Here is an 8,771-nt window from a genome sequence, read left to right on the forward strand (position 1 = left end):
AAACCTCTCCTTTGTTTTAGGAATGAAACACCAAGGAGCTAATTAAGATAACAGGCGGCAGAGAAATGGCTTCTTCTGATCATGCTACTACTACTGCAACTGAGGTTGTTATGTTCCCTTTCATGTCCAAAGGCCATACCATTCCATTCTTTGACCTTGCTCGCCTTTTTCTCAATTTCCATGTTCACCACTCCGGCAAATCATCCTTTCATCTCCAGCTCCCTTTCTGATACAAATATTAATATCATCGAAAGTACTGATAAACTTCCATCTTTCCTCCCTTTGCGAGCTTCCATCTTTCCTCCCTTTGCGAGTGCCACTAAGTCCATGAAACCACATTTTGAAAAGGCGTTAGCGTCTCTTAATCCTCCAATTACTTTCATGATCACTGATAGCTTTAATTTCTCAGGTGGACTTTAGAGTCTGCAAACAAAATTGGTATCCCAAGACTCGATATCCTATATATATATATATATCATACAATGAGCCCATTTTCCACGTGCATGGGACGTTCGTCCAGTGCACTTGTTCAGACACAACTGTCCGACGACGAGCCTTTTACAGTCCCCGACTTCCCCTGGATTAAACTGATCACTAGAAACGATTTTGATTCACCCTTGAGAGAGCGTGAACAAAAGGGCCCCCTTTTCCAGTTTGTTATGGAGTCGGTCATAGCCACCTCTAAAAGTTATAGTATGTTTTTTAACAACTTCTATGAGCTCGAATCGATTTATGTAGACTACTTTAAAACCAAATGCAGTCCTAGAGCATGGTGCATTGGACCATCTTATGAGCAACAAAAGGCACAATTAATGAAATTCTTAGAGAAACAAATGGCTTGACGGAATGCTACAATAGGGGAAACCAGTTTTGTACGTGGCATTCGGGATCCAAGCAGAGATATCACCTGAACAATTCAAGGAAATTTAAATTGGGTTGGAGAATCCCAAGTCAATTTCTTGTGGGTTGTTAGGAGAAATACTATAGCTGATGAAGTTAACAATGGCGTAGCGTTTGAGTTTGAAGATAGAGTGAAGAATAGGGGACTGGTGGTGACAGAGTGGGCTGATCAAAGAGAAATCCTGAGTCACGAGAGCGTTCAAGGGTTTTTAAGTCATTGTGGTCGGAACTCGATAATAGAGAGCATATGCGCAAAGGTTCCAATTCTGGCATGGCCTATGATGGCGGTGTTTAATTTGACAAGATTAATGCGAACTAGTGTGAATATTTGAAGCCTCCTTTTTGGAAAAAATTGGTAGATGCATTTTTTCATGCATTTACATTGCATGATTACACTTAATGTGATATCATGCATGACATTATTAAGGTCATTTCCCTTCTATAAATAGCAAGGGTTTTGTTCATTTATAAATATCTCTCACTTGCCTTCTTATCTCCTAAGGCATTTGAATCTTCTTTCTATCTTGTAGTATTTTACTTGTATTTTTGGAGTGAAATAAAGTTTGAGTTGATTGTGTCCGAGGACTAGGCAAAAATAAAATTTTGCCGAACCTCGTAAACTTCTGGTGTTCTTTTTATTATTGTCTCACTTACTATTTATACCTTTAAATATAGTAGTTATTATTTAATTACTCTCTATATATTGGGCTTTCGCAATAATTGGTATCAGATTCAAGGTTCTATCTGAGTATGCTTTGTGGTTGCTGCATAGTCTGAATTTCCACATTAGAAAAGAATTACTTTGGTGTTCTGTAGTGTTAGCAAATAACTAGTATCTGTAGCAAAAATAGGAGACAAGAAAAATAAAGAGTCCACATCGAGTGTCAGTAATACGTCGTTGGCAACTTCGCTTATGACAAGAATTATGTCAAATGTAAAATTTACAGTTGAAATTTTTGATGGTTCAGGACATTTTGGGATGTGACAAGCTGAGGTTCTTGATGTCCTTTTTCAAAAAGGGGTAGATATTTCCATGGACGAAAAAAAACCAAACAATATCGGAGAAGAAGATTGGAAGATTATCAACCGCGTTACTTGTAGTACCATTCGATCTTACCTCGCAAGAGAACAGAAGTATTCATACACAAAAGAAACTTCTGCAAGTAAATTATGGAATGCATTGGAGGATAAATTCTTGATGAAAAACAGTCAAAATAAACTTTACATGAAAAAAATATTGTTACGCTTCACATATGTTCCTGGTACTACAATGAATAATCATATCACCAGCTTTAATAAGTTGGCGACATATTTGCAGAATATGGACATGACTTTTAGTGATGGAGATATGGCCATAATGTTATTAAGTTCACTTCCCGATGAGTACGAGCACCTCGAAACTACTCTACTTCATGGAAATGATGAAGTATCTCTCAAAGAAGTTTGTTCTGTCTTGTACAACTATGAACAAAGAAAGAGAGAAAAGCAAAAGAGTGGAGAAGGAGAAGCACTGGTCGTGAGAGGTCGTTCTCAAAATCGGATGAGAACGAAGAAAGGAAGATCGAAGTCAAGATCCAGACCCAGCAAAGATGAATGCGCCTTTTGCCGAGAAAAGGGGCACTGGAAGAAAGATTGTCCAAAGTTGAAAAATAAGGCCAAACCTAATAAGGAGAAGGTTGTCATCGATTCAAATGTAGCTGATTGTGACGACTCTGATTTCTCACTAGTTACAACTGAGCCATTCAAACCATGTGATATATGGTTGGTGGATTCAGCTTGTAGCTATCATATGTGTCCCAACCGAGACTGGTTCGTTGATTTTTAAAAAGGAGAATGTGAAGTTATTCACACCGCAAATAACAATCCTCTTACCGCATATGGTATTAGTTCAATCCGATTAAGAAACCATGATGGATTGATCAGAATATTAACAAATGTTCGATACGTACCAGAATTGAAGAAAAATTTTATTTCTGTAGGAGCCCTAGAGTCAAAGGGGTTCAAAGTTGTTGCAAAAAATGGGATAATGAGAATATACTCTGGTGCACTAGTGGTAATGAAGGGAATTCAGAGAAATAATAACATGTACCACTATCACGGTAGTACAGTTATTAAGACAGCAACAGTGACATTCAGTGATGACAAGGAGGCAGAAGCGACCAAGCTATGGCACATGCGCTTGGGACATGCTAGAGGAAAATTCTTAAAAATTTTATCAGATCAAAGATTGTTAAAAGGAGTAAAGACTTGCAATTTGAATTTTTGTGAGCATTATGTCAAGGGGAAACAGACAAGGGTCAAATTTGGAACATCTATCCATAATACTAAAGGTATTTTGGATTATGTTCACTCTGATGTTTGGGGTGCTTCCAAAACACCTTTATTAAGTGGAAAATACTATTTTGTAACCTTTATTGAAAATTTTTCCAGAGAGTGTGGGTGTATACTATGAAAACCAAAGATGAGATGCTGGGAGAGCCCAATCGATTCAAATCGGTCAGTCGAACAAACAAAGACTATAGATCGCGATCAATTCGTTCGCTTCTATAGCGGTTCGGAATTCTATTTTGATTTGTAAATTCTTCAATTTATCCATCAAGGATAGAAGGGAGCAGGGGTATAAGTAGGGGCTTCTTGAATGGGATGGCTTTTCTGGAATTTTTCTCCAATGGAAGGCGATGATAGAGACTCAAACAGGACAAAAAATAAAGTATCTTCGCACAGATAATGATGGAGAATACAAAAATTATCTTTACAATAAGATTTGTGAAGATGATGGCATTTAGAGACATTTCACCGTCATAAATATACCACAACAGAATGGAGTGGCAGAACGTATGAACCGAACTTTGCTGGAGAAGGTTCGGTGTATGTTGTCCAATGCTGGCTTGGGCAAAGAATTTTGGGCTGAGGCAATAACATATGAATGTCACCTCATTAATCGTCAACCATCTGCCATTATTGGTGGCAAGACACCATTTGAAAAATGGTATGGAAATCCTATTGAAGATTATAATTTTTTGCATGTGTTTGACTCAATTGCATATTGTCATGTGAAAGAGTCAAAATTAGATGCGAGAGCAAGGAAAGCTATATTTATGAGAATTATTTTGGAGTCAAAAGATACCGATTATGGTATCCAGAAACTAGAAAATTATATTCAGCAGAGATGTTACCTTTGATGAATCTTCCATAACAGATAAGGTGGCAGTTGAAGATGCCAAACAAACTGATGGTGTTTCAAAGCAGGTGGAGTTTGAGGAAAAATTAATTTTTCCAACACAGGGAGAAAACGAGGAAACAATAGAAGATTTTCCCCTCGAAGAAGAGTCAGCAGAGAGAGATATTCAAATTCAGGAACCTCAACAACAACTAAAATCAAATAGAAATCAGCAAGCCAAAAAGAACAATAAAGAAACATGTTCGTCTCATAGAGACGGTGGATTGTGCAGCCTCAATTGTAGCTGATGGTGTTCCTACCACTTATAAAGATACAGTCCAAAGTTTAGAAGAAGATAAGTGGAGGATTGCCATGAATGAAGAAATGCAGTCCCTTCATCAGAATCGTACATGAAAATTGGCCAATCTCCCGAAGGGCAAGAAAGCAATTGGGTGAAAATGGGTATTTGCAAAGAAATAAGGATTTCCTAACCAAGAAGATGTTCGCTACAAAGCAATATTGGTGGCCAAAGGGTACGCTCAAAAGGAGAGAATTGATTACAATGAGGTATTTTCTCTAGTCGTGAAACACTCCTCCATTAGAGTTTTGTTGTCTTTGGTAGCATAATTGAATTTGGAACTAGTTCAGTTAGATGTAAAAACTGCATTTTTACATGGAGACTTGGAAAAGGAAATCTATATGACTCAGCCAGAAGGATTCAAAGTTGTTGGAAAGGAAAATATGATGTGCAAACTTGAAAAATTACTGTACGGATTGAAACAATCTTCTAGACAATATTACAAACGATTTGAAAAGTTTATGTTGCGGCAGCAGTACAGAAGAAGCAAATACGATCATAGTGTGTATTTGCGCAAGCTTGAAGATGGATCCTTCATATATCTTCTCCTATACATTGATGATATGTTGATAGCTTCCAAAAATCAAGAGGAAATTAAGAAGTTGAAGATTCAACTGAGAAAGGAGTTTGAGATGAAGGATTTGGGTGAGGCAAAGAAAATTCTTGGCATGGAGATAAAAAGAGATAGACATTCAAAGAAACTCTATCTATCTCAAAGAGAATACTTGAAGAGAGTAATCGATCGATTTTTCATGAATGACAACACGAAGTCGGTTAGCACTCCACTTGCTCCTCACTTTAAGTTTAGTGATGCTATGTCGCTGAAGAATGAAGCTGAACGAGAGTATATGTCAAGAGTATTATATGCGAATGTCGTTGGTAGCTTGATGTATGCAATGGTTTGCACAAGACCTGATATTTCACATGATATCGGAGTTGTAAGCAGGTATATGCATGAACCAGGAAAGGAGCATTAGTAAGCTGTAAAATGAATTCTACGGTATATTCGTAATACTGTAGATGCTGGATTGATTTTTGAGCAAAAAGATAGTCAGTATCTAGTTGGATATTGTGACTCAGATTATGCAGGTGATTTGGACAAGTGTGATCAACTACTGGTTATGTTTTCACTTTTGTAAATGCACCAGTTAGTTGGAAGTCTACTTTGCAGTCAACGGTTGCTTTATTTACTACTGAGGCAGAGTACATGGCAATTACATAGGCTGTAAAGGAGCCAATTTGGCTTCAAGGGTTGCTTAGAGAGCTTGGTATTGGTCAAGAAAGCATCACACTATTTTGTGATAGTCAAAGTGCTATCCAATTAACAAAGAACCAAGTTTATCATGCAAGGACGAAGCATATTGATGTTCGATATCACTTTATACGAGATTATATTGTTTAAGGTGGAGTCACGGTGCAGAAAATTCGGACTACATACAACCCTGTGGATATGCTAATAAAAGTAGTGACTGCGATCAAGTTTCAACATTGTTTGAACTTGATCAACATTGTTGAACTTTGAAGATTGAAGTTGAAGACACAATCAAAATTTATTAGTGAGAGAAAATTGAAAGCGTGAAATCTTGCCAAGGTGGAGATTTGTTGAATTTGACAAGATTAATGTGAACTAGTGTGAACATTTAAAGCCTCCTTTTAGGAAGAAATTGATAGATATATTTTTTCATGTATTTACATTGCATGATCACACTTAATCTGATGTCATGTATGACATTATTAAGGTAATTTCATTTCTATAAATAGCAAGGGTTTTGTTCATTTGTAAATATCTCTCACTTGTCTTCTTATCTCCTAAGTCATGTGAATCTTCTTTCTCTCTTGTAGTATTTTACTTGTATTTTTGGAGTGAAATAAAGTTTGAGTTGATTGTGTCCGAGAACTAGGCAAAAATAAAATTTTGCCGAACCTCGTAAACTTCTGATGTTCTTTTTATTATTGTCTCACTTACTATTTATCAGATACCTTTTAATATAGTAGTTATGATTTAATCACTGCATATATATTCGGCTTCCGCAACAGGCGTAACAACATCTAAATGCTAGACTGGTGGCGGAGGAAATCAAGATTGGGATAAGAGTTGAGACATGTGATGAGTCAGTGAGAGGGTTCGTGAATTGGGAAGGTTTGGAAAAGTCGGCAAGGGAGTTGACGGAAGGAGAGAAAGGTAAAGAGGTAATTAGGAACAAAGTGAAAGAAATTGATGCGGTCAAACAAGGTGGATCATCCTGGAAAGCAATATTGAACCACATGATTGTTGAGTTAACACGGGTTTGATAAATTGTCATGTTTTTCTTGTTGAATTTGTTAAGAAATAAATTTGTTGTATTTTGATCCTTTGGATTTCTGAGCATTAATTTTTACTTTACCCATAATTTAAGCTTGCTATCAATCTGAAAAGGCGTTTTGGGGCGAGTATCGGGACTAACCCTACGGCAAGCTTAATGAAAATGTACCAGGGCGATCGTGATGCCTAAGCGCCAGTATTCTTGGCGTACACTTCGGCATTAGACAAGGTTTTCTTTTTGGACGTAAGCCCAAAATTCTCTCCAAATTAAAATAAAAATTGCTAAATAAGTCCTTAATTTAATACCAAAAAAACATACTTCCTCTGTTTCAATTTATGTAAACATGTTTGACTGGACACGGAGTTTAAGTAAAATATGAAGACTTTTGGAATTTGTGGTCCTAAACAAGTCAAAAAGGGGCCAGAGTATTTGTGTGGTTATAAAACCTTCTCATTAAAGGTAGAATTGAAAGTGTAAGCTAAATTGTTTCCAAATTTTGAAGGGGATCATTCTTTCTGGAACGGACCAAAAAGAAAATAGGTTCACATAAACTGAAACGGAGGAAGTAAAAGCCAACTTATTATTAAATTCTAAAAAGTTAAAAAACCTTAAAAGCCAAAGGAATTTTTTAATTATTAGCCTTTACTTTTATTGTTTCTCTTCCTTTTCTACTGAGTGAAAGGGAAAATGATCAATTTGTAAACTACAAAGGAATAACGTGTCATCCTTCGTCACTTGCTCTTGTTCAGACGCTTCTGATTGTAGATTTCTTATTTGCTTTTCTTTCTTTTCAAGTTCTTTTGCTCTTTTAATTTAGTTATAAATTTCTACTCAATTGTTTTTAAATGTGTGATTAGCTTTTTTGGATAAAGCAGGTATGATCAATCATGGCAACTTTAGGTGTGTCCATATGTATTAAGCTTTATTCTGATATAATATAAGGGTTCACCAAACTCTATAGAAAACTAGGTTCTCTATCGGTTCCACTGGAATACACGCACACAACAGAAAGTAAATGACAAGAAAAATTTTAAGTGGAAAATTTCCAGCTCAACGGGATTAAAAATCACGACCTGCCCTTGTAAGATTTCAACTTCATTACTGAGCAACTTTTAGATTACAACCTATGTAACCTAAGAATTAACCTCTTAATCCCTCACTATCTTGTAATACTCTATTATAAGCCACTTTGTAATAACTCTATTACAAAGACTTTATAACTCGACTAACTCTAGCCAAGACTCAAACACAGAGGTTTAAGGTTTACAAAGAGTTTCTTACAGAATACTTCTAAACAAGCTAAGTAGAAATTACAATTTAAGAACTATTACAAAGTTACAACTCAACTAAGAACATACAATGACTTGTTGTGGGGAACTGGTCTGTAGTAGTGTTGTTATTTATTCTTGATACACTTGAGAATTGATTGCTCGATGATCAATGACCGTAAGAGTGCTTGAATGAATTATCTAAGTGAACAAGTGATTTGTTTTACCTTGCTTGATGTTAATAATGCATTTGTGACATCACTAGGATGATGTAAGCAAGGTAGGTAAAAGACACTCCCTATAAAGTTGACTACTATACTATTTCTGCACTGCAGCATGTGCAGGCAGCAACTTTACAGTTGGGGCAGTTGACTTGTGCAGTTTCCTCGGGAAATGGTAGCTACCTGTTTCCTCTGTTGTTCCTTTGACTCTGAAGAGTTGAACCATATCACACGCTGGATCCTTTTGATCTTAAGGTCTTTAGAATGTGTAACAGGTTCCTTATCTGGTTCTTGACAGTAAGTTTGTTAGATCATCAAAACATAATAGGGATATACATATAGCCTATCAATTTCCCCCTTATTGATGATGACAAACTTATAATTCAAGTTCCCCCTAAGAACCAGCATTTCCTGAAAATTCCCCTTGAATCTATTTCCCATCATGTCCCCCCTGAATTACTTTTCCCCCATTTGGCATCATAAAAAGATTAGTAACAGGCTTATAACAGAAAGAAGTCTAGCTTGAGTTAACTCATGCCACTTGTGTGCACACAACATGAC

At 36.5% G+C, this 8,771-nt stretch overlaps 1 pseudogene; it reads left to right on the forward strand.

Moving 5' to 3' along the window:
• LOC104118419 (UDP-glycosyltransferase 90A1-like) lies at positions 1-6,769 on the forward strand (annotated as a pseudogene).
• Positions 6,770-8,771: the final 2,002 nt, after the last annotated feature.

The sequence above is a fragment of the Nicotiana tomentosiformis genome, chromosome 10 (genome assembly GCF_000390325.3).
Source record: "Nicotiana tomentosiformis chromosome 10, ASM39032v3, whole genome shotgun sequence".
NCBI classification, from domain to species: domain Eukaryota; kingdom Viridiplantae; phylum Streptophyta; class Magnoliopsida; order Solanales; family Solanaceae; genus Nicotiana; species Nicotiana tomentosiformis.